The 26,200-nt window shown below is 41.1% G+C and overlaps 2 long non-coding RNA genes across 2 annotated transcripts in view; one reads left to right on the top strand and one right to left on the bottom strand.

Moving 5' to 3' along the window:
* The window catches only part of LOC310697749, a 463,108-nt gene that overhangs the window by 299,069 nt on the left and 137,839 nt on the right, over positions 1 to 26,200 (top strand). The gene's annotated exons all lie outside the window — the stretch shown is intronic.
* On the bottom strand, positions 1,827 to 10,362 carry LOC310697763. The gene is made up of 2 exons (XR_014521205.1): positions 7,181 to 10,362; positions 1,827 to 3,672 (listed from the first exon to the last, which is right to left on the bottom strand). It is a non-coding gene; the product is annotated as an uncharacterized lncRNA (long non-coding RNA).

Here is a 26,200-nt window from a genome sequence, read left to right as displayed (position 1 = left end):
GCGTCTCCACCTCCATCGTTCTACCCGGACACTGAGGTCCAGCACTGAGGGCCTTCTGGCGGTTCCCTCCCTGCGAGAAGCCAAGTTACAGGGAACCAGGCAGAGGGCCTTCTCGGTAGTGGCGCCCTCCCTGTGGAATGCCCTCCCACCAGATGTCAGAGAGAACAACAACTACCAAACTTTTAGAAAACATCTGAAGGCAGCCCTGTTTAGGGAAGCTTTTAATGTTTGATGTATCATAGTATTTTAATATTCTTTTGGAAGCCGCCCAGAGTGACTGGGGAAACCCAGCCAGATGGGCGAGGTATAGATAATAAATTATTATTATTATTATTATTATTATTATTATTATTATTATTATACAAGAGGCAGGCAGACAAGCACCGCAGAGAGGGGGAAACCATAAGAGTGGGAGACCAGGTGTGGTTGTCCACCAAAGGGTTACCGTTCAAAGGAGGGTGTAAGAAACTACGGCCCAAGAGATTAGGACCGTTCGAAGTAGCCCAGCAAGTAAATTCGGTGGCCTTTAGGCTCAAATTGCCACCTCACATGAAACTGCACCCAGTGTTCCACAGGTCCTTACTCTCACCGTTCAGGGAGGGGAGGGAATTTCTGGGTCAGCAAAGTGAAACACCCTTGCATCCACAGATGGAGGAAAGGGAACTCAGTGGCCATGCAGCTGAAATTCTTGATTCCAGGTGGAGAGGGGGGTGAGTGGAATACTTGGCGTCGTGGGAGGGGGAGTCAGAAGCGGAAAACGCATGGGTCCCTGCAGAAGAGATTAGGGATGAGTATCTGCAGGAGGAATCATAGAATCATAGAGTTGGAAGAGACCACAAGGGCAATCGAGTCCAACCCCCTGCCAAGCAGGAAACACCATCAGAGCACTCCTGACATATGGTTGTCAAGCCTCTGCTTAAAGACCTCCAAAGTAGGAGACTCCACCACACTCCTTGACAGCAAATTCCACTGTCGAACAGCTCTTACTGTCAGGAAGTTCTTCCTAATGTTTAGGTGGAATCTTCTTTCTTGTAGTTTGGATCCATTGCTCCGTGTCCGCTTCTCTGGAGCAGCAGAAAACAACCATTCTCCCTCCTCTATGTGACATCCTTTTATATATTTGAACATGGCTATCATATCACCCCTTAACCTCCTCTTCTCCAGGCTAAACATGCCCAGCTCCCTTAACCGTTCCTCATAAGGCATCGTTTCCAGGCCTTTGACCATTTTGGAGTGGAGAGGCTAGGCTCCCAGATTCTGCCGAAGAGGGAACCAGTAAAGGAAGAGAGAGGACGTCCTTTGGGGAAAGAAGTCCAGGTGACACCAGGAAGAAGGGAGAGGCAGAGAGCACTTCGGAGGGGAGGCTCCGAGACTCTTCCAGTGAAGTCAGTGAGGAGAGTGGAGGACCACCGCTTGGCACGCCCACTCTGCGCAGAAGGCTTCCGCGCAGGGAGGCGAGGCGAAGGTTGTCCGTTAAGGAACTCTTATGCTGGAGGAAATTTAGGAGACACCCACTGACGGATTCTGCCAGCGACTGAGCAGCAGCGCAGAAGGGCTGCTCAGCCGGGGAAAGACGCAACCACCCCAAGCAGTTGGGAACAGCTGGAGGTTTACACACAAGCAACCCCAATTCCCATGATAATCACCATACTGATCATTGACACTCTCCCCCATATTGAAAGTTTTAGTTCGTTCCATTTTTCTATACTTCCTTTAATATCCTTCCATTTTTTAAATGTAATTGTCATTAAATAAATTCGTATTTTTATTTGTGATCCATACCCCTAGGTAATTTACCTTGTTCTCTATTTTTTTTATATAAATAATTTTTATTAATTTTCCAACATACATTTATAATATCCAATCTAAATTTATCACATATTTTCTCTTTTGGACTTCCTTCAGCCTCTAACAATCATCCATTATTCAATTTTTTAATTACACATTTCCTAATTTTATATTGCATTTTATATACCTTCACCCTCTTATTTTTCTTCAACACAATATTCCTCAAACATTCACAGAGCTTCTTGAAATCCCACTAGCGTTGTATGCTCATCACATATACATTTCAAATAATCTGAAAATTTTCCCCAATCTTCGATGAACTTTTGGTCACGTAGATATCTGATCTTCCCCGTTAGTTTATCTAATTCTGCATAGTCCATCAGTTTCATTCTCCATTCTTCTAACGTCGGTAGTTGTTCCTGTTTCCATTTTTGGGCCAGTAGTATTCTCGCTGCAGTTACTGCGTATTGGAAAAGTTTACAGTCTTTTCTATTTATCTCATTTCCTACTATTCCTAAAAGAAAAGCCTCTGGTTTCTTAACAAATGTACATTTCAACATCTTTTTCAACTCATTATATATCAATTCCCAGAAACCCTTCACCTTCTTACAATCCCACCACATATGGTAAAATGTTCCCTCTTTTTCTTTACATTTCCAACACTTATTACATGTTTTACACATTTTTGCCAATTTTACGGGTGTAATATACCATCTATAAACCATTTTCATAACATTTTCCTTTAATGCAGTACATGCCGTAAATTTTATATTTTCATTCCATAATTTTATCCAGTCATTGAACTGTATATTATGACCCAAATCTCTGGCCCAGTGTATCATAACCGATTTAACTTCCTCATCTTTTGTGTACCATTCCAGCAACATTTTATGCATTTTAGATAAAATTTTGTACTCATTATTATTTCCTTTTGAAATTTTGATTCTTTTTCATTAAAACCTCTTTCTTTAAAATCCTTTTTAAACATTTCATTAACCTGATAATAATGCAACCAATCATATACGTGCTCCTTCACTTCTTCATAAGGTTTCATTTTCCATTTTCCTCCTTCTTTTACTATCAATTCTTTATATGTAATCCAGTTCCCCCTCATATTGACTTTCTTAGGACTCATAACTTCTAACGGAGATAGCCAGTGGGGAATTCTTGGTTCTAATATGCTTTTATACCTCTCCCATATTTCTATGAGAGATCTTCTAAAGATGTGGTTTTCGAAACCTTTATGGATTTTTTTCTTCTCACACCATAAATATGCGTGCCAGCCAAATTTGTTATCAAAACCTTCTAAATCTAGCAAATCAGTCTTTTTTAACTTTATCCATTCCTTCAACCAACAGAGACATGAAGCTTCATAATATAATTTCAAGTCTGGCAGGGCAAAGCCTCCTCTTTCTTTCGCATCCGTTAATAACTTAAACTGAATTCTGGGCTTCTTACCCTGCCAGATATATCTTGAAATTGCTCTTTGCCATTCTTTAAAAATCACTGTCCCCTTGATTATTGGAATTGTCTGAAACAAAAACAACATCTTTGGCAGCACGCTCATCTTAATCGTTGAAATTCTACCCCATAAAGATAACTTCATTCGACCCCACACCTCTAGATCTTTCTTTATTCCCTTCCACACTGGCTCATAGTTATTCTGAAACAAATCAATATTCTTGAGGGTTAACCAGATTCCCAAATATTTAACTTTTTTCACCACTTCTATCCCTATTTGTTGTTGCATTATTTCTATCATACCTTGTTCCATGTTTTTTGTAAGTATTTTGGTTTTTTTCTTGTTTAATATAAACCCTGCCACTTGACCAAATTGTTCAACTTCTTCCAAAACTACTTTTGCACTTTCCAGCGGTTCTTCCACTGTGATTGATTGATTGATTGATTGATTGATTGATTGATTGATATTTATTACGGCCATTGGCCCGTCACACGACAGTTTCCCACCAACATATATATACTTAACCTCCAAATTTAAAACAGCCAAAAACTTACAAAAAAACAGAAAAAACCAAAGCAAAATAAGCAAAAGACCAACACCATACATTACAATAAATTTACAGCATAAACATCGCCCTCTGCTCATAAATTAGTAAAAGACATCAGTGGTGATATCATCTAGTTACATCCTAAAACATAGATCATGGTTTAAAAGGGTTATCCGAGCCGCACAGGAGTCCGTTTTTCTTCTTTAGGGATAGGACGCTGATCAGAAATCTGGCAACCGTGAGTGATCTTAGGGGGTCTTCATCATTTAATAGATATCTCAGTTTGACTTCATTTGAATCATCGGCGATTCCCTTTAGATATGGATCAAGAAACTTGCTCCTGGCCAATGAGTGAAAAGCACAATCAAGGATTATGTGATGCAACGATTCCAGTGCCCCACAATTACAATCACATAAGAGCGATATCTGTCCATTGGAAAATCTATTTCTCAGCACGTTCGATGGGAAGGTGTTGAATCTTGCCTTTATAAAGGCATATCTATGAGCCGAAGAAGTTAAGGAATTCAAATAATTTGGGATCCTTAAGAGGGGTAATAAACCAAGGTTTTGAGGTGAGCAGGTACCATTGCCCAACACCATTTTCTGCTGCAAGTCCATCTCCTCTAGTTTACAGGTTACTGTTCTTTTAGCTGGAACTATGTCCTGCTCTAGTAATTTAGATGGGGAGATTCCCATTGCCATAATTTTCAGTTGTAAATTTTTTACCCATGGGCTCTGGAAATCATCTCTCCACATACATTGTATCAAATACAAGTTTGGGAGATTGTGCCATAGAGATAACCAGTGACAGAGTATGTGCTTCCACAAGGCGTTTTCCAGGGATACAATATTAAGTTCCATGCGTAACGCTGTATTACTTACACAGTTGGGCAGTTTCAATATCCCTCTTAAAAACTGATTTTGAATAACCTCTAGGTGAGATAGGTTGACAAAAGTCCCCCAAGTTGAGATGGCATAAGCAATTGTCGGGATCACCTTGGCCTTGAACACTTTCAACGCCGATGGGATGTGGAGGGCTCCATCGGTGAAGAAGAATCGCAAGATCGCCAAGGAGATAGCTTTGGCTCTGTTTGTAACATAAGCTACATGGGCCTTCCAACTAAGGATATGTTGTAACCAAACTCCCAAGTATTGGAATCTATAAACTTGTTCGTTGACTCTCCTATCAATTCTCCAATTGTGGAGTTTCCGGCTCTTTGAGAAAACTAGGATCTTAGATTTTCCATAATTAATTGTAAGGGAATTTGTGTTACAATATGATCCAAAAAAATTTAAGGCCCTCCTGAGACCTACTCTCGAAAAGGAAAGGATGACTGCGTCATCCGCATATAGTAACAAAGGGCAGCGACAAAGTGCTAGGCGGGGTGCATGAATCCTTTCTTGAGCCTCTATTAGGGGAGTCCTCATGTCGCTTATGAACAAATTGAACAGGAATGGAGCCAATATACAACCCTGTCGGACACCTCTGTTAATGGGAATTGAATTGGTGAGGTCGCCCTCCGGGGTGAGTCTCACTCTGGCCACTGAGTTCTCATGGAGTTTGATTATTAGCCAGAGAAGCCTTCTGTCGATACCCCAGCGGGTGAGTTTTTCCCAGAGGATGCTCCTGGGGATACTATCAAATGCTGCCTTTAGGTCAATGAATGCCACACAGAGTTGGCCACCCTTTGGGGTGGAATATTTCCAGGCAAGATGCTGTAAAATTAGAATATGATTAATTGTTGACTGTTTTGGGCGAAATCCAGCTTGTTCGGGCCCAATTAATTTTTTCTCTTCGGCCCATTGGATAAGTCTGTTCAACAGAAAGCAGGCATACAGTTTCCCCACTATTGAGAGCAGACTGATATTTCTATAATTTCCTGGGTCGTCTGGTGAGCCCTTTTTGTGGATTGGAACGATAATAGCGTCCTTCCATACTTCCGGGATCATTCCAGAGTTGTTAATGGCATCGAAAATGGTCGCCAGGACTTTAGCCCACCAGTCCGCATGGTATTTTATAGCTTCTGCCGGGATCAGGTCTGGCCCAGGCGCTTTCCCTGTTTTGAGTTTAACGATCAAATCATGGATGTCCTCTGGATCGGTGGGGGGCCAGAGGGGAAGCTGTTCTTGAAATTCATCTCTTGTGTTAGCAATACAGTCAGTTGTGGCAAAATAATTTTTTAAGTAAGATTCCCAAACCGGGGCAGGGATAATAGTTAAAGGGTATCTTTTAGATCTTTTATTTACCAGGAGCCAAAATTGTCTAGAGTTCCGTAATGATGAGGCTTCTATGATTGCCCGCCATTGATTCACTTGCCATTCCTGTCTAGCTCCCTTTTGAATTTGCTTGTAGGCCGATTTTGCTAGGAAATATTCTTTTGGCAGGACCGTTGCCCCGGAGGCTTTATACTCTTTGTAGATGTTACCAAGAAGTTGTCTAGCCTGTTTACAAGCACTATTGAACCACAATGCACCTATCTTCCTTTGTGTTTGATTTATTTTATGCGTCGGAACAGAGAAAAAGGACATTAGATCTTCTGACAGATTCGAGAATAGTCTTAGGGTTTGGTCATAATCGTAATAGTCCTCGATTAAGCCTGAATATGCTTGTTTTAGCTCTCGTTGGAAATATGCTGAGTATTTTTGGGCCTGTAATTCGGACCATTTAACACTTTTGATTTGCAATACTGAGTTCGTAATCAGATGTGTTGGGTGCCTGTCTCCATCTGCGGTCCAGTCTATAGTCATTGTGGCGACCAACGGTAAGTGGTCGCTCAGTTGAATATTTTCAACTTTGAAATGGGAAAATTGGGGGAATATGTCGTGAGACACTAACATATAATCCAGGACACTGTTTGCAGAGGAGCTTATGTGTGTGAAATCACCCGGTACGTCTGGCGGGCAATTCCCGTTTAGAATCACTAAGTTTAGACGTAGTACCAATTGGTAAAGAAGGGTTCCTGCTTCATTTACCCTTTTGTCTTTGGAAAGTCTTTGAGTATGGAGGGCAAGGTCATTAATGAGTTCTGGGGTTATCCACCATTTGGCTTTGATTAAAGACTCCCAGTTTGTTGCAATGCGAGCATTGAAGTCCCCTGCTATAACATTGGGTATATTGGGGTATTTGGAGAGACAAAGAGTAAGATGTTCCTCCAAAATTCCCCATTTATTGTATAAGTCTGCAGTGTTGCCTCCAGGAGGAAGATAGACATTTGTTATAACAAGTTCAAAAATTTTTCTCGTAATCAGGGCTGTAATTGCAAAGGTGGATGCATTTACAAGCATGAGTTTTGCCTGTATTTTCAAGGAAATTGCTATAACTAATCCTCCACTAGGCCGGCCTCCTTTAGTAGACGGGCATGCCGGTAATGATGTTCTTCCACTGTTATTACCAGATCATCGGCAAAGGCCTTTACTCTATACTCATTCCAGCCTACTGACACACCTTTTATTGCTTCATTTCTCCTTATTGAATTTAAGAAAATTTCCAGAACCATTATGAATAACAATGGTGAGAGAGGGCATCCTTGTCTCATACCTTTTGATATCTTTAATTCTTCTGTAGTCATGTTGTTTACAATAAGCTTCGCTCTTTGTTCAGTATATATCGCTTTTATTCCATTAAATAATTCTTTCCCCACTTCCATATATTCTAAATTTTTTAACATAAAGTCCCAAGAAATATTATCAAAGGCCCTTTCTGCATCCACAAATATTAATGCAGCTTGTTTCTCATTCCTGGCTGTCAGATATTCTAACAAATTAATTATATTCCTTATATTATCTTTCATCTGTCTGCCAGGAAGGAAACCCGCCTGGTCTTTATGAATAATTTCTGGTAGTATCTTTTTCAACCTCTTCGCTAAGATACTTGCAAAAATTTTGTAGTCTGTATTTAGCAATGAGATAGGCCTGTAGTTTTTAACTTGAGTCAAATCAGAGTCTTGTCAAATTAGTGTAATAAAAGCTTCTTTCCACATCTCTGGCATTTCTCTGTCCTGAAAAATATTGTTCATGACTTCTCTCAGCGGTGTAGACAGGATGTTTCTCATTTCTTTATAATAGCTTGCTGTAAATCCATCTGGTCCTGGAGCTTTCCCTTTTTTCAACTCTTTTATGGCTTCTTTAATCTCTTCCATTTCAATAGGGGCGTTCAGCCTTTCTTTCTTTTCTGTCGGGATCTTCTGCACCTTTCCCCCTTTTAAAAATCTTTCTATTTTTCTCATGTTATTTTTCTCTTTATTATTATATAAATGTCTGTAAAAATCCAAGAATCCTTTTCTGATACCCTTTGGATTAACTATCTCTTCTCCTTCTATGATGATTTTATTTATTGTGTTCTGTTCCTTTCTTTTCTTAATTTGCCATGCCAGCCATTTGCCTGATTTGTTTGCAAATTCAAAGTTCCTTTGTCACAATTTTTTTATATTCCACTCCACTTCTTTATTTATTATCATAGCAAATTGTGTTTGCAGAGCTTTTATATTCTGTTTTATTTTCAAATTGTCTGGTTTCTCAATTAACATTTGTTCATTGTCCGTTATTTGTCTTAAAATTTCCTTCTTGCCTTTCTCTCTGCTTTTATTTTTTATTGAATCCTGTTGGATAAAAAATCCTCTCATCACCGCCTTGCTGGCATCCCACACCACATTCATTTTTGTACCCTTATTACAATTATTCACAAAATACTCCGCCACCTTCTTTTGTGTGCCCTCTAAAAAATTTTGATCATCTAGAAGGTAGTCATTAATTCTCCATCTGAATGATCTTTCTTCGTAACCTCTTATTTCACATTTGATTGGATTATGGTCTGAGATCACTCTTGGTTGAATTTCAACTTGCATGATTCTTGGAGTTAATTCGTTAGATACCCATATTTGATCGATTCGCGACATTGACTGATTCGATTCTGAATGAAACGTAAACTGTTTGTCAAGTGGATATCTCAGTCTCCAAATATCTATTAAGTTACAATTCTTAATCATCGAGAAAAAAGTCTTTGGTAGTTTTCCCTCTTTACTCATTCCTGATGCTCTCAGTCTATCCATTTCCATTGACACTACTCCATTCATATCTCCCATTATTATAATATTTTGGTCCATATAATCAAACAGTTTTTCTTCCAAATCTTTATAAAAACCAGTCTTGTTTCCATTTGGTGCATAGATCCCGACTATTATTATTTTTTCACCTTGCCACTTGATCTGGATTGCAATTATTCTTCCTTCTTCATCTTTGAAAATTTGCTGAGCTTCAATTTTATTTCTTATATACAATACCACCCCTCTCTTTTTGTTTTTGTCTGACGATATAAATTCATTTCCTAGTCTTTTGTTAATCAAAACTCTTCTATGTCTTCTTGCCACATGTGTCTCTTGTAAACATATTATATCCAAATTTTCCTTTTTTAAATATTGTTCAATTTTATTTTGTTTTTTCCTATCGTTCATCCCATTAATATTCCAATTCCATAATTCTAACGCCATCTTGATATCCTAATTAATTAAATTTTATTTAAAATTTTATAATCTTTCTTCTTCTTCTTCTTCTTCTTCTTCTTCTTCTTCTTCTTCTTCTTCTTCTTCTGTTTCTTCCATCTTCTTCTCCCTCTCCTAATCCACTTTCCCCCGTAGCTCCTGCTCCCACTGTTGCACCTCTTGTTTCTTCCTCTTCTGATCTTAATTCCTTATATCGTCTCAGAAACTTGCTTGCTTCCTCTGGGCTTGTATGTTTGTGTTTCTTACTTTTGTAGAAAAAAGAGATCCCCTCTGGAAATTCCCACTTGAATTCTATTTTGTTCTTCTTCAAAATTTGCACCAATGGTTTATATGGATCTCTCCATTTCAACAGCCTGATCGGTATATCTTTAAAAATAATTATATAATTTCCATCGATATTCAATCCTTTTTCTCTGTTCTTCTGCAAGATCATATTTCTCATTTCTCTGTCCTTGAATATAATTAGACAGTCTCCCGGGAATTTCCTTGTCTTAGTTGTTCTTACCTTCATTCTAAATGCAGTTTGCACTGTCATAGCTACCTCCTCTGGTTGAAGTTCTAACCATTGTGCTATTTCTGCAATCACTCTCTCTTTAATATTTTCACCCTGTATCTCTGGTACGGCTCTCAACCTCAAATTGGTCTCCCGCTGCCTCAATTCATTCATAGCAATCACATCCAAGACTTCTTCTTGTGTTTTATTAATCTCCGACATTTCTACCTTTATTTTCTCCTCCTCTCTCCTCACTTTCTTCATTTCCTGTTTTGTCCTCTTCATCGCCTCTTCCAACGTTTGTGTTCTCTTAGTCACATCTTTCAATTGTCCCTTTAATTCATTTACTGTTTCATCAATTTTTTTATCCATTTTTCCAATCCTTTTATCCATTTGTTCTAATTTGGCCTCTAAATTTTTTTCACTCTGCTTTATATCACTTATATCATTTTTGATTTCTCCAAACATTTTCAATATTTCTCCCTTAAAATCTGACTCTTGTTTTGAGCTTCTCCTAGCTGCCGGTGTCCCCTCTTCACTTGTTTTTTTCTGTTGGTGCGACATATCTTTTAATCTCTTCACACTCCTACCAAAATTAATTAATGCACCAAAATTAGCACAACCAATAAAGCCCTATACAATATTTAGCAAAACCCAATAACATATAAAAGTTAACACCGAGCTCCTCCAATCAATATATTAACCCAGGTATTTCCTACATTACAAAATAAATAGCCAAAATAAAGATAAAATATACATAGCTGTTGCCGGAGAGCGCTGACCTTTTCCTGTGGACAATTTAACTTTAAAGTAATTACCCGTGAGTAGAGCTGAAGCGGGAGAATTGGATTTTTAAATGTTTAATTTGGCATCGTAACAGGGATGCTCAATACAGGACGTCCGCCTCCCCCTTTTGTAAATAGACTGAGGCAATGAGGCTGCAAGCTGGAGTCTTGGAAAGGCTTTTGTAAAAGACTAAATTTCCATCGGCAAAGAACATTAAACCCCCCCTTGGAGGCAGGAGAAGAGGGGGGGGAAGTTGCGGACTGAGTATGCCTGTGGAAGAGAGCGAAGAGAGCTAAAATACTGCTGCTCTGACCCTGGAAACGGGCTGCTAGCAGGACTGACGTCTTTTGGAATGTTCATTGACAGCATTTAGAACGTTCATTGACAGCTAGCTAAATAAGAGAAATACATTGTTTCTACTGTCTCCGGCTGCTTTTAAAAAGGAGTAAAAGTAACTGAAAATTGAAACTAACCTTGGATTGTTTGAATTGTGTTTAAAAGAGGACACTATTGACTGTTACAAATAGAAACTGTTTTCCCCTAGTGGAAGCCTTTGAAACTGGTTGCTTTACAAGAGCTGGGCTAGGGGAATTTCCAGCTGCAAGATAAAAAACTGTGAGACTCTGGGACTGACCTTGAATCTTTTAAGTGCTATAGCAAATGGAAAGGGAAAAACAGACCAGTCAACTGCTGACAAAACATTAAGGTCTGGGAGAACTTGGCAACAACCCAGGAGAGGTTCAACATCAGCCCCCCCCTGCTTCTTCTGCTGCTGCCTTTGCACCAGTACACTCAAAACCAAGAGGAATGTTGACAGAAGAGGCCTTAGTGGCTGCATTATATAAGATAAATGATTCACTGGAACAGCTTAACAAGAAAATAGACGCGATAAATGCGAAAGTGGATGTTTCAACTACTAAAATCAACTTAAATACAGAAAGTATAAATAATACCAATACAGAAACCACTCAGAAATTGATACAGGAATCTACTTTGATACGGCAAACTGCGGAGGAAGCCAGGGAGAAAGCCGCTGCTGCTGAATGTAAAGTAACACAACTGGAGAGAGAGAGAGTCCCAGCCCTACAGAGGCAATTTGATGAACATAAGTTGACACTTGCTATGATTGAACTTAAAGAAAACCAGACGAATCTGAGGATTAGAGTTCACCTTTGGTGGACATGCCCAAGGATTAAGACACTCTGGGAGATGATTTATAACGAAATGAAAAAGGTATTTAAATATACCCTTTTGAAGAAACCAGAGGTCTTTTTCCTGGGCATGGTCGGCCAATTGGTGTTAAAGAAGGATAGAACATTTTTTACGTATGCAACAACAGCAGCAGGAATACTCATCGTGAAGTATTGGAAGACACAAGATTTACCCACCCGGGAAGAATGGCAGATGAAGTTGATGGACTATATGGAATTGGCGGAAATGACTGGCAGAAATCCGAGACCAGGGAGAAGAGTCGGTGGAAGAAGACTGGAAAAAGTTTAAAGACTATTTATAGAAATACTGTAAAATTAATGAATGTTAGAAGAATGTTGGAATGAAGTTATATGGCTTTAGTAGGAATGTTATAAGGAATTAAGTATAAATAGATTAATAGAATATTAAAGGAATAAAATAAGGTTAGAATGTGTTAAGATAATTATAGGATAGAAAACAGAGGAAGATGGAAAGGAATTGCTGAAACAATTAACAGAAGTGGAATACAAAAAGGGAGGTGTGAGGAGGTCGTTGAAATAAGTGAATGAAAGATAAGATATTGAAATTGTTTGATGTGTTTTAAATTGTTTTTGTTTTGTTTTGTCAGTTTAATGTGCTAGTGTTATGTAGTGTTTGTTTATTGTATTGTATTGTTCTTTTTTTGTTCTTTTTTGTGTAGTGTTTAAATTGTTGAAAAAGTAATAAATATTATTTTTTTTTAAAAAAAGATAAAATATAACCCAATGGAGATATTCTTATTATCTTAGAAAATCCCAAAAGAGAGAATATAATCGTGATTGTACTTTTGGCCTTTTTGTTAGGAGAATTCGCTAATTCACAGTCCTCAATTTCCGCTAAATTTTGCCAAAGTTTTAAAACTTTTCATTAATAAAGAGACGATAGAAAGGTGAAAATCTTCTTGCCACCACTTAGGCTAAATCCAATCCGTCATTTCGAAGATAAAATACAACAGGGGAAGAAAAGGACCAAACCATAAAAAGAGTAAAAAATAATATATTTTCTCAGTTTTGTTATTGCCAGTTTTTTTAGATTTTAATTATACTCCAATTATAATCCAATGTAGTCTTCAAACTCTCCAATCTCAGATTAATCCAAGGAAGGAAGTAAAAAGACCTCCAAAGAAGGAGACTCCACCACACTCCTTGACAGCAAATTCCACTGTCGAACAGCTCTTACTGTCAGGAAGTTCTTCCTAATGTTTAGGTGGAATCTTCTTTCTTGTAGTTTGAATCCATTGCTCCGTGTCCGCTTCTCTGGAGCAGCAGAAAACAACCTTTCTCCCTCCTCTATGTGACATCCTTTTATATATTTGAACATGGCTATCATATCACCCCTTAACCTCCTCTTCTCCAGGCTAAACATGCCCAGCTCCCTTAGCCGTTCCTCATAAGGCATCGTTTCCAGGCCTTTGACCATTTTGGTTGCCCTCCTCTGGACACGTTCCAGTTTGTCAGTGTCCTTCTTGAACTGTGGTGCCCAGAACTGGACACAGTACTCCAGGTGAGGTCTGACCAGAGCAGAATACAGTGGCACTATTACTTCCCTTGATCTAGATGCTATACTCCTATTGATGCAGCCCAGAATTGCATTGGCTTTTTTAGCTGCCGTGTCACACTGTTGGCTCATGTCAAGTTTGTGGTCAACCAAGACTCCTAGATCACACTGTTGGCTCATGTCAAGTTTGTGGTCAACCAAGACTCCTCGATCCTTTTCACATGTACTGCTCTCAAGCCAGGTGTCCCCCATCTTGTATTTGTGCCTCTCCTTTTTTTTTTTTGCCCAAGTGCAATACTTTACATTTCTCCCTGTTAAAATTCATCTTGTTTGTTTTTGCCCAGTTCTCTAATCTGTCAAGGTCGTTTTGAAGTGTGATCCTGTCCTCTGGGGTGTTAGCCACCACTCCCAGTTTGGTGTCATCTGCAAATTTGATCAGGATGCCCTTGAGTCCATCATCCAAGTCGTTGATAAAGATGTTGAATAAGACCGGGCCCAAGACAGAACCCTGTGGCACCCCACTAGTCACTCTTCTCCAGGATGAAGAGGAACCATTGATGAGCACCCTTTGGGTTCGGTCAGTCAGCCAGTTACAAATCCACTGAGTGGTAGCATAGTCAAGACCGCATTTTACCAGCTTCTTTACAAGAATATCATGGGGCACCTTGTCAAATGCCTTGCTGAAATCAAGGTAGGCTATATCCACTGCGTTCCCTTCATCTACCAGGCTTGTAATTCTGTCAAAAAACGAGATCAGGTTAGTCTGACATGACTTATTTTTCAGAAATCCATGCTGACTATTGGTGATCACAGCATTCCTTTCTAGGTGCTCACAGACTGTTTTCTTAATGATCTGCTCCAGAATCTTCCCTGGTATTGATGTCAGACTGACTGGGCGGTAATTATTTGGGTCCTCTCTTTAAAATATATATATATATATTAAAGGTTTTAAACAATATAACACCAAACACATAAAACACCATCACCAAAATAAAAAATGCACACAAAACAAAAGAAATACAACATAATTAAGTTTCAAAAACCAGATTTCCATAACCTTCTTTTCAGACTCCCTCACATCTCCCTTTCCTGCGTTCCCGTTTACAAAGTCATGTTCAGCAATACTTCACCTTCTCTCAAATCTTGTTTTAATTTGTACCTTTCAAATATTATGTCTCCAATTTTACCCTTTATTGTCAAATATTTAAATATTTAAGCTTGACATAATATTAATCAAATTTCATCTTTGTTCTTATAGTTCAGTTATTTTCATACTTCTTTCCACTAAATTACTAATGCCAAGTTATCTTTCTATCCTGCATCATTCTAACATTCATACAATTTACAGTACTTTTGCAAATAGTCCTTAAATTTCTTCCAGTCCTCTTCCACTGTCTCTTCTCCCAGGTCTCGGATTCTGCCAGTCATTTCTGCCAATTCCATGTAGTCTATCAGTTGCATCTGCCATTCTTCCAGAGTGGGCAAATCTTCTGTCTTCCAATGCTTTGCAATAAGTATTCTTGCAGCTGTTGTCGCATACATAAAAAAAGTTCTATCCTTCTCTGGCACTCTCTGGCCGACAATACCCAAAAGGAAGGCCTCTGGTTTCTTAGGGAAGGTATATTTAAATACCTTTTTTAGTTCATTATAGATCATTTCCCAGAAGGCCTTAACCCTTGGGCATGTCCACCAAAGGTGAAAGAATGTTCCTTCAGTTTCTTTACATTTCCAACACTTATTGTCTGGCAAGTGATATATTTTTGCAAGCTTGACTGGGGTCATGTACCACCTGTAAATCATTTTCATAATATTTTCTTTCAAGGCATTGCATGCCGTGAATTTCACACCGGTGGTCCATAACTGTTCCCAGTCAGCAAACATAATATTATGGCCGATGTCTTGCGCCCATTTTATCATAGCTGATTTAACCGTTTCATCCTGAGTGTTCCATTTTAACAGCAAGTTATACATTCTTGAGAGTACCTTAGTTTTTGGTTCTAACAGTTCTGTTTCTAGTTTCGATTTTTCCACCTGGAAGCCTATTTTTTTGTCCTTATTAAAAACTTCCCTGATCTGACCATAGTGTAACCAATCCCACACTTTATCCTTCAATCTCTCAAAACTCTGCAATCTCCATATATCTCCATCTTTTTCTACTATCTCCCAATATTTTGGCCAATTGGCCTCCATATTGAGTCTTTTCTGAGCCTTAGCTTCCATTGGTGACAACCATCTTGGGGTCTTACTTTCTAATAAATCTTTGTATCTTGTCCATACATTAAACACTGCCTTCCTGACAATACGGTTCTTGAAAGCTTTGTGAGCTTTAACCTTGTCGTACCACAGATATGCATGCCACCCAAATACATTGTTGAACCCTTCCAAATCCAAAATATCAGTGTTCTCTAGAAGTAGCCAATCTTTTAACCAGCAGAAAGCTGCTGATTCATAATACAGTTTCATGTCTGGCAGGGCAAACCCCCCTCTTTCTTTAGCATCAGTTAGTATTTTAAATTTTATTCTGGGCTTTTTGCCCTGCCAGACAAACCTAGAGATATCTCTCTGCCACCTCTTGAAACATTCCATCTTGTCCACAATCTGCAAAGTCTGAAACAAAAACAACATTTTTGGCAATACATTCATCTTTATAGCAGCAATTCGACCCAACAAGGAAAGCTTCAGTTTTGACCAAATTTCTAAGTCCTTTTTAATTTCTGATCAGCATTTTTCATAGTTATCTTTGAATAAATTCAAATTTTTAGCCGTCATATTAACCCCTAGGTATTTCACCTTTTTAACCACATTTAAATCTGTCTCCTTCTGAAACCTTTCTTTTTCTAAAGTTGTCAATTTTTTTTCCAAAACCTTAGTTTTCTGCTTATTTAATTTAAATCCCGCCACCCGACCAAATTCTTGAATCAGTTCTAACACCCTTTTCGTACTAGATTCTGGCTCCTGTAATGTCAAAACCAAGTCATCTGCAAAAGCTTTAAGTTTGTACTGTTTAGCTCCGACCTGAATTCCTTCAACCAACCGGTCCCCTCTGATCATGTTCAAGAGCACCTCCAGGACCGAAATAAATAACAGTGGGGAGATAGGGCAGCCCTGTCATGTTCCTTTTTCAATCTTAAACTCTTCTGTCACCACATTATTAACCATCAATTTTGCTTTTTGTTCTGAATAAATTGTTTCTATACCATTTTCAAACCCCCATCCCACTCCCATCCCTTTAAGATTTTTCTTCATAAAATTCCATGAGATATTGTCAAAGGCCTTCTCCACATCTATGAAAATCAATACTGCTTTTGTATTGGTGTTAGTTTGCAAAAGTTCCAAAATGTCAATAATATTCCTTGTATTGTCAGACAAATGTCTACCTGGGAGAAAGCCTGCCTGGTCTTTATGAATCACTTCATTTAACACTCTTTTTATTCTGTTTGCTAAAATATCTGCAAAAAAATTGTAATCCGCATTTAAAAGGGAGATGGTATGGTAGTTCTTCAGTTGTGTCTTTTCAGTTTCAGATTTAGGTATCAATGTGATGAAAGCTTCCTTCCACGACTCCGGTGCCTTCTTCCCCTCCATAATCTCATTGCAAACCTCTTTCAATGGTTGAATCAAATAGTCTTTTAAAGTCTTATAATACTTAGAGGTAAGCCCATCCGGCCCTGGAGATTTGCCCAATTGCATGTTCTGAATGGCACCTTCAATCTCTTGTTCTGTTATTTTATAGTTCAATATTGTCTTATTTTCTTGAGATAGTTTTGGTAATCGGTTGTTTCTTAAAAATTGATCTATCTCAGTCTCTTTTTGCGGCCCTTGGGTATAAAGTTGTTTAAAGTATCTCTGGAAACATTTTCTGATCTCCACGGGGTTCTGAATATTTCTCCCTTCAACCTCTAGGTTAGTAACCGTATTCAGTTTTTGCCTCTTTTTCAACTGCCATGCTAGCAGTTTTCCACATTTATTTGCCGATTCAAAAGTCCTTTGTTTCATTTGTTTAATTTTCCATTCAACTTCCTGATTTATCAATTTTGAATATTGTGCTTGATAGAGTTTAATTTCTCTCAGAATCTCCTGTGACTTTGGTTTCAATCTCAACTTTTTCTCTCCTTCTTTTATTTTCTCCAAAATCTTATTTTTTTTCTCATTCTGAGCTCTTTTCTTTATCGTATTCTGTTGTATCAGAAACCCCCTCATAACCGCCTTACTTGCGTCCCAGATTACTCTTTTTTCCACTGTAGTTTTCAAATTTATTTCAAAATAGTCACTCAGAGTCTTTTGGGCCTTCTTAACAATCTCCTGGTCTCTTAATAAGGTGTAATTCATCTTCCATCTAAAGGAGCCGGTTGTAGTTAGTCTCATTTCTATCTTTACTGCGTTATGGTCGGAGCAGGTTTTGGGGCAGATTTCCACCTTTCTAGTCTTAGGTGCCAGTCCTCTAGTTATCCAAATTTGGTCGATTCTTGTCCATGCCATTTTGGCTTCAGAGAAGAATGTCCCCTCTCTTCCCAAGGGGTTCTTTGTCCTCCAAATATCCACCAAGTCCATATTGTCAGTTAGTTCAAAAAAGGTTTTTGGCAGTCTGCCCTCTTTTGTTATACTTTGATTTTGGGCTTTGTCCATATTCGTAGACACCACCCCATTCGTATCTCCCATCATAGTGATGTTGTTATAGTCCATAAAGTCCAACATTGTCTCATGCAGCTTCTTGTAAAATTCCGATTTCCCCTCATTTGGTGCATAAATTCCCAAAATTAAAAATTTTCCCCCTTGTGTTTGCACTTCAATTGCCAAAATTCTTCCTTGCTCATCTTTAAAAAGGAATTTTGGTGACAGGCTCTCCTTTGCATATATCACAACTCCTCTCTTCTTCACTCGGTCCGATGAAATAAATTCTTGACCTAATCTCTTGTTAATTAACACTTTTCTGTGGAGCCTGATCACATGTGTTTCCTGCAGACAGATAATATCTAATTGTTCCTGTCAGGGGTTTAGGAGCAGAGGCAAGGGCAAGGGAGGAAACAGAGAGCGAAGGGGAGGAGGCAGAAGAAAAGATGAGTGATGACGACGACCCGTGATCTCCGAGTCTTTCCAGTGAATCAGAGGATTCACAGAAAGGAGCACCAGTGGCCAGGGCAAGGGGGGAGTCTAGGGGGGCACCCCAGGAAGATAGAGCCAGAGGGGACTCAGAGGAGAGCAGTTGGAAATCGGGACCAGCGTCACCGCCAGAGAGCAGGGAAGAGGAAAGGAGCCAGGGGGCAAGCGCTGGCAGCTCACCACAGGAGGGAGGGCACGAGTCAGGAGTGGCCACACCTCCATCGGGGAGCGAAGAAACGGTTAAGCGGAAAGTGGAAGGTTGGGCGCGCGCGCCAAGTTCAAATGCAGAGGAAGGTGGCGCAGTAAGCAGCCCGGAAAGGGAGCCAGGTCCTAAAGCCCGGCGCAAGGAGACAGGAGGGTCCGGGGGGTCAGCGTCAGAAGAATCCCGGAAGGAAGAGACCCCGGGGGGTAGAGGGACCCAGAGGAGGACAGTCAGGCGGAAAAGGTGGAGCCGGGCTAGGATATTAAGTTGGTGCACACGGGGCGGAGACTCAGACGGAGCTTCGCCGATCTAGCTACTAGACGTAGAGTTGCGCGCAGCAGCGTGAGAATGGAAACTGTAACTCAATAAAGACTTTTACTTAATGATCGCTGGCTAGCGTGATCCTCTGTGAGCTAGGATCTTCAAGCAGCTCTGACAGTTCCTTTTTTAATAAATGAAAAATCCTCCTCCTTTTTTCCGGGGAATTACAGCCATTAATATTCCAACTTAAAAGCTGCAGAGACATCCTGGACAGTTCTATTCTCCCTTTTGTGGTGGTGTCTTTTTCTCCTGGTCTTCAGGCCCCAAAGGTGTAGGTAACAGTTTTGGTAGGCCAGAGCCTGAGGCTCCCAATTCTTCTACAGTCCCTTTCTGAAGGTCTTCTCCGTGGTCACTCAAAAACTTTTCCTTATCTTCAGCTGTTTTAATTTTCACTTTCTTCCCTCTAAAGGTAAAAGATAGTCCTTGGGGAAATTCCCACCTAAAAGCAATTGTGTTACTTCTCAGCAGTTTAACAAGGTCTGCGTAGCAAGATCTAAGTTCCAATAGATGTTTCGGAATATCTTTGTAGATTTCCACTCTCAAATCCTGAATTTCAAGTGATTTTTGGAAATGTGCACTCAGTATTTTATCTCTTTCCTCCTTTGTTCTCAAGGAAATCAGGCAGTCTCTAGGCCTGCCCTTCTTCACTACATTTCCAAGTCTGAATGCGCTTACAATTTTAAAATCTTTATCTTCTTCCAAAGACCAAAATTTTGTAAATTCTTTTATCAAATAGTCAATTAAGTCCCCTTGTTCAAGTTCTGGGACTGACCTCAATCTCAGATTATTCTCCTTGCTTCGTAATTCTATCATAGGCAGATAGGCCTGCTGTTCACCAATCTGCTTACGCATAGGTTTGACTTCCTGTTGTACGGCCTCTGCTTTCTGTTTAGCCTCCTCAGCTATTTTACGATTTTCTGTAGTAGCTTCAAATAACTTCCCAATTGATTGTGCATTTAAAGCCACTTGTTGAGTCAGATTGTTAACACTAGCTGTGTTTTGATCAATCTTAGATGATTGTTCAGATACTTGTCTGCTCAGGCCTTCCAATTTTTCAAAGATTTTATCAAGCACTGAAGGGGAATCCCCTCCTGCAGCCATTCCTTCTGGCCTGGCTTGCTCTGATTCTTCCTCTTGTGCCAGTACAATAGGAACCGATGATCTGCGCAGATGTGAGATTACAGTAGTTTGTTGTGTTTTAGTTTTGCTGATCTTGTTCTCCCAGTTCCACTCATCACAGTTCTGTCTACGTGTCAAGGTCAGTCAGTGAACTATTCCCATGGGAATCCACAAACCAGGAGATAAGCAGAGAAGAAGAAAAACAGTTCCCCAGTAGTTGTAATCCACAAATCCTCTAGAGGGAGTTTAAATGTATCTTAAGGGAGAGGACAAAGTTATTGTTCATATAAAGTTTCTCACACTCTCCAAAATCCCTTAAGAATTTGTAACAATGTCCAACAGCTTCAAAATCCCAAAAGTCCTTCAGAACTTTAAATCTTAGCAGAGTTAATCCTTAGGTTACTTACAATGTCTCAAAGAGTGCCAGGTTCCATAAAACAGTGTATCAGTTCAGCAGCACAGGTAACAAATCCAATGTAGCAATCCAAATAGTCAAGCCCACAAACTGACAGTTTTTGACAGACTGGCAGCCCGACTGCCGGGGTTTCTTGCAAAAGTTATAAATCCACTGAGGGAGAGGTACGATACCGTCCAAAAATAGAGAGATAAAGTCAAATAGTGCCAAAACAAAAACAAGTTTAGTTGATGCTCGGATTGGTTCCTTTTAAAGCACAACTTCAAAGGCGTTAGAAAGTTTAAAATCTTTGCTTTAGATCTTTTAAGCAGTACCGGGAGACGGACTTCCTGGTTGCGTCTCCCGCTTTGGCTGAAATTTCAATTTAAAATTGGTTCCCAAATCGATCTTTTCCCCTACTCACGGGTTGTTGCGTTTTTTTGCCGAATTGTCCCAGGAAAAGGGTCAGCGCTCACCGACAGCAGCTTTGCGGCTTCAGACCACAGAAAGAGCGATCGACTCACAGCACCGTGCCAGCCCTTCCACGCTCCGGATCCCCTTACGGGGTTCCTTCAATGTTTTAGGGGGCGCAGATGGTGCCCGCCGAGTTCCACGGCCGCAGGCTAACTCTGCCTGCAGTTTTCCGATGTGGGTCTCCGCTTCGCCGTAGCGGATGACCCGTTTCTGCGGAGCTTCCCCTTCACAGCGGGAAGGAGACCGCCATTGTCGTTCGCGCCGCCCCCGGAAGTCTATTTGGGTTCTCTCTTTTCCCCTTTTTGAAAATAGGGACAACATTTGCCCTCCTCCAGTCTGCCGGGACTTCGCCTGTTCTCCAGGAATTCTCAAAGATGACTGCCAGTGGTCCTGAGATCACATCTGCCAGTTCTTTTAATACTCTTGGATGCAGTTCATCTGGCCCTGGAGACTTGAATACATCTAAACTAGCCAAGTATTCTTGTACTATCTCCTTAGTTATTCTGGGCTGTGTTTCCTTTGCTGAATCATTTGCTTCAAATTCTTCAGGTCAGGCATTGTTTTCTTTATCGGAGAAGACTGAGGCAAAGAAGGCATTGAGGAGTTCAGCCCTTTCTGTGTCCCCTGTTTGCATTTCACCATCTTCTCCTCTGAGTGACCCCACTGTTTCTTTGTTCTTCCTTTTGCTACGAACATACCCATAAAAGCCTTTTTTGTTGCTTTTAACCTCTCTAGCAAGCCTGAGTTCATTCTGTGCTTTAGCTTTTCTGACTTTGTGTCTACATGTGCTGGCTATTTGTTTGAATTCCTCTTTGGTGGTTTCCCCCCTTTTCCATTTTTTGTACACATCCTTTTTTAATCTTAACTCAGTTAAAAGTTCTTTAGATAGCCACCCTGGCTTCTTTAGGCACCTTCCATGTTTCCATCTCATTGGTATTGCCTGACGTTGTGCTTTTACTATCTCCCTCTTAACAAACTCCCAGCCACCATGAACTCCCTTTCCTTTTAGTATTACTGTCCATGGGATCTCACCCAGCACTTCCCTAAGTTTTATGAAGTCGGCTTTCTTAAAGTCAAGAAATTGAGTCCTAGTATGCTTGGCTGCTCCTTTCCGCTGTATAGTAAACTTCAGAAGAGCATGATCACTCGCGCCTAATGATCCTTCCACTTCTACCCCACTAACCAGGTCATCAACATTGGTTAGGACCAGATCTAAAATGGCTGTTCCTCTTGTTGCTTCTCCCACTTTCTGGACAATGAAGTTGTCTGCAAGGCCAGTGAGGAATCTGTTTGACCTTATGCTCTTGGCTGAGTTTGACATCCAAGAAATATCCGGGTAATTGAAGTCCCCCATTACTACTATCTCCCTTCCTTTTGCATGCTTGGCCATCTGTTCCAGGAAGGCATCATCAATGTCTTCCATTTGGCTTGGGGATCTATAGTAAACTCCCACAATGTTATTCTTCTCTCCCTTAATTTTGACCCAAATGCTCTCACTTTGGCTTTGAGGTTCTAAATCTTGGATCTCTTCACAGGTATACACATCCCTGACATATAACGCCACTCCTCCTCCTTTCTTGTCTGGTCTGTTTCTCTGAAATAGATTGTATCCCCCCATTATTACATTCCAATCGTGGGACTTATCCCACCAGGTTTCAGTGATGCCTATTATGTCATATTTAGTTTGCTGTACCAAGAGCTCAAGCTCATCTTGTTTATTTCCCATGCTTTGTGCATTAGTGTACAGACATTGAAGTCCATTAATCATTCCCCCGTGTCTCTTATTTAAGGATTTTTTCCTCCCACCACTAGGTCTGCGTGCTGTTTGCTCCATTTGGTCTATGACATTTGGATGATCATCTTCATCAATTGATAGACTCCTACCTTCAGGAGCACTGTCTCCCTCCCCCACATTAGTCAGTTTAAAGCCCTCCTGATGAGGTTTCTGAGATTTTTGGCAAAAACATTTCTCCCAACCGTTGTGAGGTGCAGCCCATCGCTTGCCAGAAATCCATCTTCAAGAAACTGCAGTCCGTGATCTAAGAATCCAAACCGTTCCTGTTTACACCATTTGCGAAGCCAGCTGTTCGCTTCCACTATTTTTCCCTCTCTCCCTGGGCCACGTCGTTCAACTGGGAGGACATATGAGATGACAATTTGTGCATTTAGTTGCTTCAATTTCCTGCCAAGAGCCTCGTAGTCTCTTTTGATCTTCTGGAGGCTATTGCTTGCAGTGTCATTGGTTCCCACATGAACCAAGAGGAAGGGGTATTTGTCAGTGGGTTTTATGATTCCTTGCAGTCGTTCAGTTACATCTTGGATCTTAGCCCCGGGGAGACAGCACACTTCCCGAGACATCTTGTCAGGCCCACAGATCACTGCTTCTGTTCCCCTCATTAGGGAATCCCCTATCACCACTACACGCCTCCTCTTAGGTTTGGTCAGGGTTCTTCCGTGAGCTGTCCGTTCCAAGGTCGCCTGCACATTCCCTGAGGACTGACTTTGCTGCTCGTCTTCATATACCTGATCGACTGTAATGAGGGAGAGATCCTCAAATGGAGTCTGCTCTTCGTCTTCCATGCTAGGGGAGAGGACCTCAAAGCGATTGTGTATTTCTAAACAATCAGAGTGAACCCTGGGCCTCCTACTTCTTTGAGTCATGTTTCTCCATATATCTGGCTCCTGTGTTGGTGAACTAGCCTCCTTCTCAGGGGAGTCCCCTGTCTCCTCCTTGGTGGAGACGGTGTGCTCTGTTGCTTCCAAGAAGAGCTCCAGCTCTCTAATTCTTTGGAGCGTAGCTACACGTTCCTCCAGTTGCTGGACTTTGCCTTTTAAGAGGGCAATCAACATGCAATTGCTGCAGGTAAAGCTGCCTGCAACCTTTGGCAAGATGGCAAACATTGCGCAGAAACCGCAGGCGACTGCAGCTGTTCCCTCCCCCTCCATCTTGAGAATGTGTCATTGGGGGTGGCTACAGTGGTCCTCCATCATAAAAAGCGTGAAGACAGGACAAATAACTCCCCCCACAAAAAAACCTAGGTCTCCCCCAACAAACGTTTGAGACTAGCTCCCCTAAATCTAAAAGATGGGTCAAACTGCGCGCAACGCTAGGCGCGCGACGCTGCCCTGCTAGCTCTGATGAGCTCCTCCCACAGCTAATCACCTGCCTCAACAGAAACCCTGCCCCCTCTGACCTTTGCACAGGGAGAACAGCTAATCAGCCACAAAGAAACACACACACATAAGAAAACCCTTTTTGCTCCTTCTTCAACTGCTGCCCTGCTAGCATGAAATGCAATTGTTTCTACGTGCCTGGACACCCTCATTCTCATTGGGAGTGTCTGGTGTGTTACTCCCCCCCCCCAGTAGCTCTCTCCCATCAATGGTGGTCGCTTGCAAAGAGAAGTCTAGTGGCAACAGGTGTTGCTGGTGGGCTAGAGCGAAGTCTCTGCTTAAAAAGTCGCAAGAAGACCCAGAGTCCAACAAGGCTTGGATTTCTATGGGCTGCCCATTAGGAAGCTCCAGTACCACTTCAATGGCTATGCCCGCCTTGGGAGGCTCTGGCAGGGGCCCTTCTACTGGTCGCCTGCCTGGCTGCTGCCCCTGTTGGTCTGCAGCCAGGCTCCTTTGTTTCCTTGCACCTGAGCCTTTTCTCCTTCCTCCTCTTTGCCTGCTCCCCCCATTATGCCTTGCCAGGCTTTCTTCTGGGGACAGGCCTTCGTGAAATGACCTGGACGCTGACAGATGAAACACTTTTTGGCTGCCTTCCAGTCCTTCCCCTCTTTCTTCCTGAGCTCACTGGTGTTTGAAAACTCACACGTTGGTTCCATCAATTTCCATTGGCTCGGCTGGCGGCAAACTGCGGGAAGTTCCTGTTGGCATCTCAGGAATGTGGTTGCCCTGGAAACGCTTGCCTCTGCCCAGTAGGTGGTGCCATTGTCTCAACATACATTTTTAAACTTGTGTCCTTTCCTATATCGGCCACACATGTTGTTGTTTTCTCTTTTCTTTCTTTTCTCTCCTTTACTCCTCTCTCTATTGCTTTCAAAGTTTCCTCTTTGGCGTCTTTTCCTGTTTGTGCTCTCTGCAACTTCCATCAATGGCGACGCCTCCACGTTATTTCCTTTGTTTCTCACTAGAACACAGGTATATTAGTTTTATTCACTGGTCTGTATTGACTCCAGCAGTCTTATTTTAAATCGTCTTTACTTAAATCTGTACCAGTCCTTCTTTAACTTTAAACTTCGTTTTTACTTTTTCAATTATAATGTCCTACTTTTCTCAAATGTTGGTGTGCTGAATTATGCTCTTTTTAACTCCTTGTGGAGTGTTTTAACAAAGGTTGTCTGTGTAATGCTGCGGTCCCCAAGAAAAAATTTTTTCGCCTGTCTCTCCCTTTCCCCCCACTTTCGCTTATGAGGGTTGTTAGTTACGTTGACTTTTCCCGGTTTTCGTTTTTTAAGGAGTAGACTTCTTGCTTTTAACAGTCTCCTTTTATAGGAGAGTTCAGCTGTTGAAGTTTGTGGGTCATAAATCCTTTGACCCACGGAGTCAGCTGCCTCGGCACTGCAATTAGTCTGATTTTACAAGCACTCCGACGTTTTTATGGCACCCACACACTTCCACTGCGCACTGCACTCTCTTCGCTGTTGTCGGACGTTAGCAGAGTTCATACACAGCATAAAAATGGCTTTGTCTGTGTCAATGTGGTGTCTTCAATAACGCAACTCGACACCAGTGCTTCTATTCTATCAACTGTTTATTTAGAAGCATACAGAAAACAAAAGAAAACCTACAGAATCTAGCTGCATGCTTGCAGCGTTCTGTCTCTAATAAAGCCACTTCCGAGCTGGCAAAGGAGGTGGGGTTGCGGGCGTCACGCCCATCCCCCACACGCGCAGGGGCTGTCTCCAGCCCCTGCGATAACATAAGGGAATCCCCGTCCATCTCACACCCCGGGCCAGCCAATCGGCTGGCTCTTGGGGGGCGGGGCCTCGGCTATTTAACCCGGCTGCAGCCGAGGCCCCTCCTCTTTTTCTTTGCTACATCTGACACGGTTTTACTTGGTTTTCGTTCTTGCTGCTTTGTTTTATTTTTTGTCCGCGATCGTCTTTATCTCCGCTCCAATTGCCTTCTTTTGCGGCTGCACCGTCGTTTGTCGGGCTATCTGTCGGCTGCGTTCGGATATTACCATCATTGCCACGGCCGCAGCGCCAGCACCTCTTCAGAAATAATTCCTCCCCCTTTTTTATTCTCTTTCGTTCCTCGGGCTTCAGCTCCTAAAAAAGG

The sequence above is a fragment of the Podarcis liolepis genome (assembly GCF_965112155.1).
Source record: "Podarcis liolepis genome assembly, chromosome: W".
Taxonomy (NCBI): Eukaryota; Metazoa; Chordata; class Lepidosauria; order Squamata; family Lacertidae; genus Podarcis; species Podarcis liolepis.
Note: the sequence above shows the minus strand (reverse complement) of the source record. Positions and strands in the feature narration are given on the sequence as shown.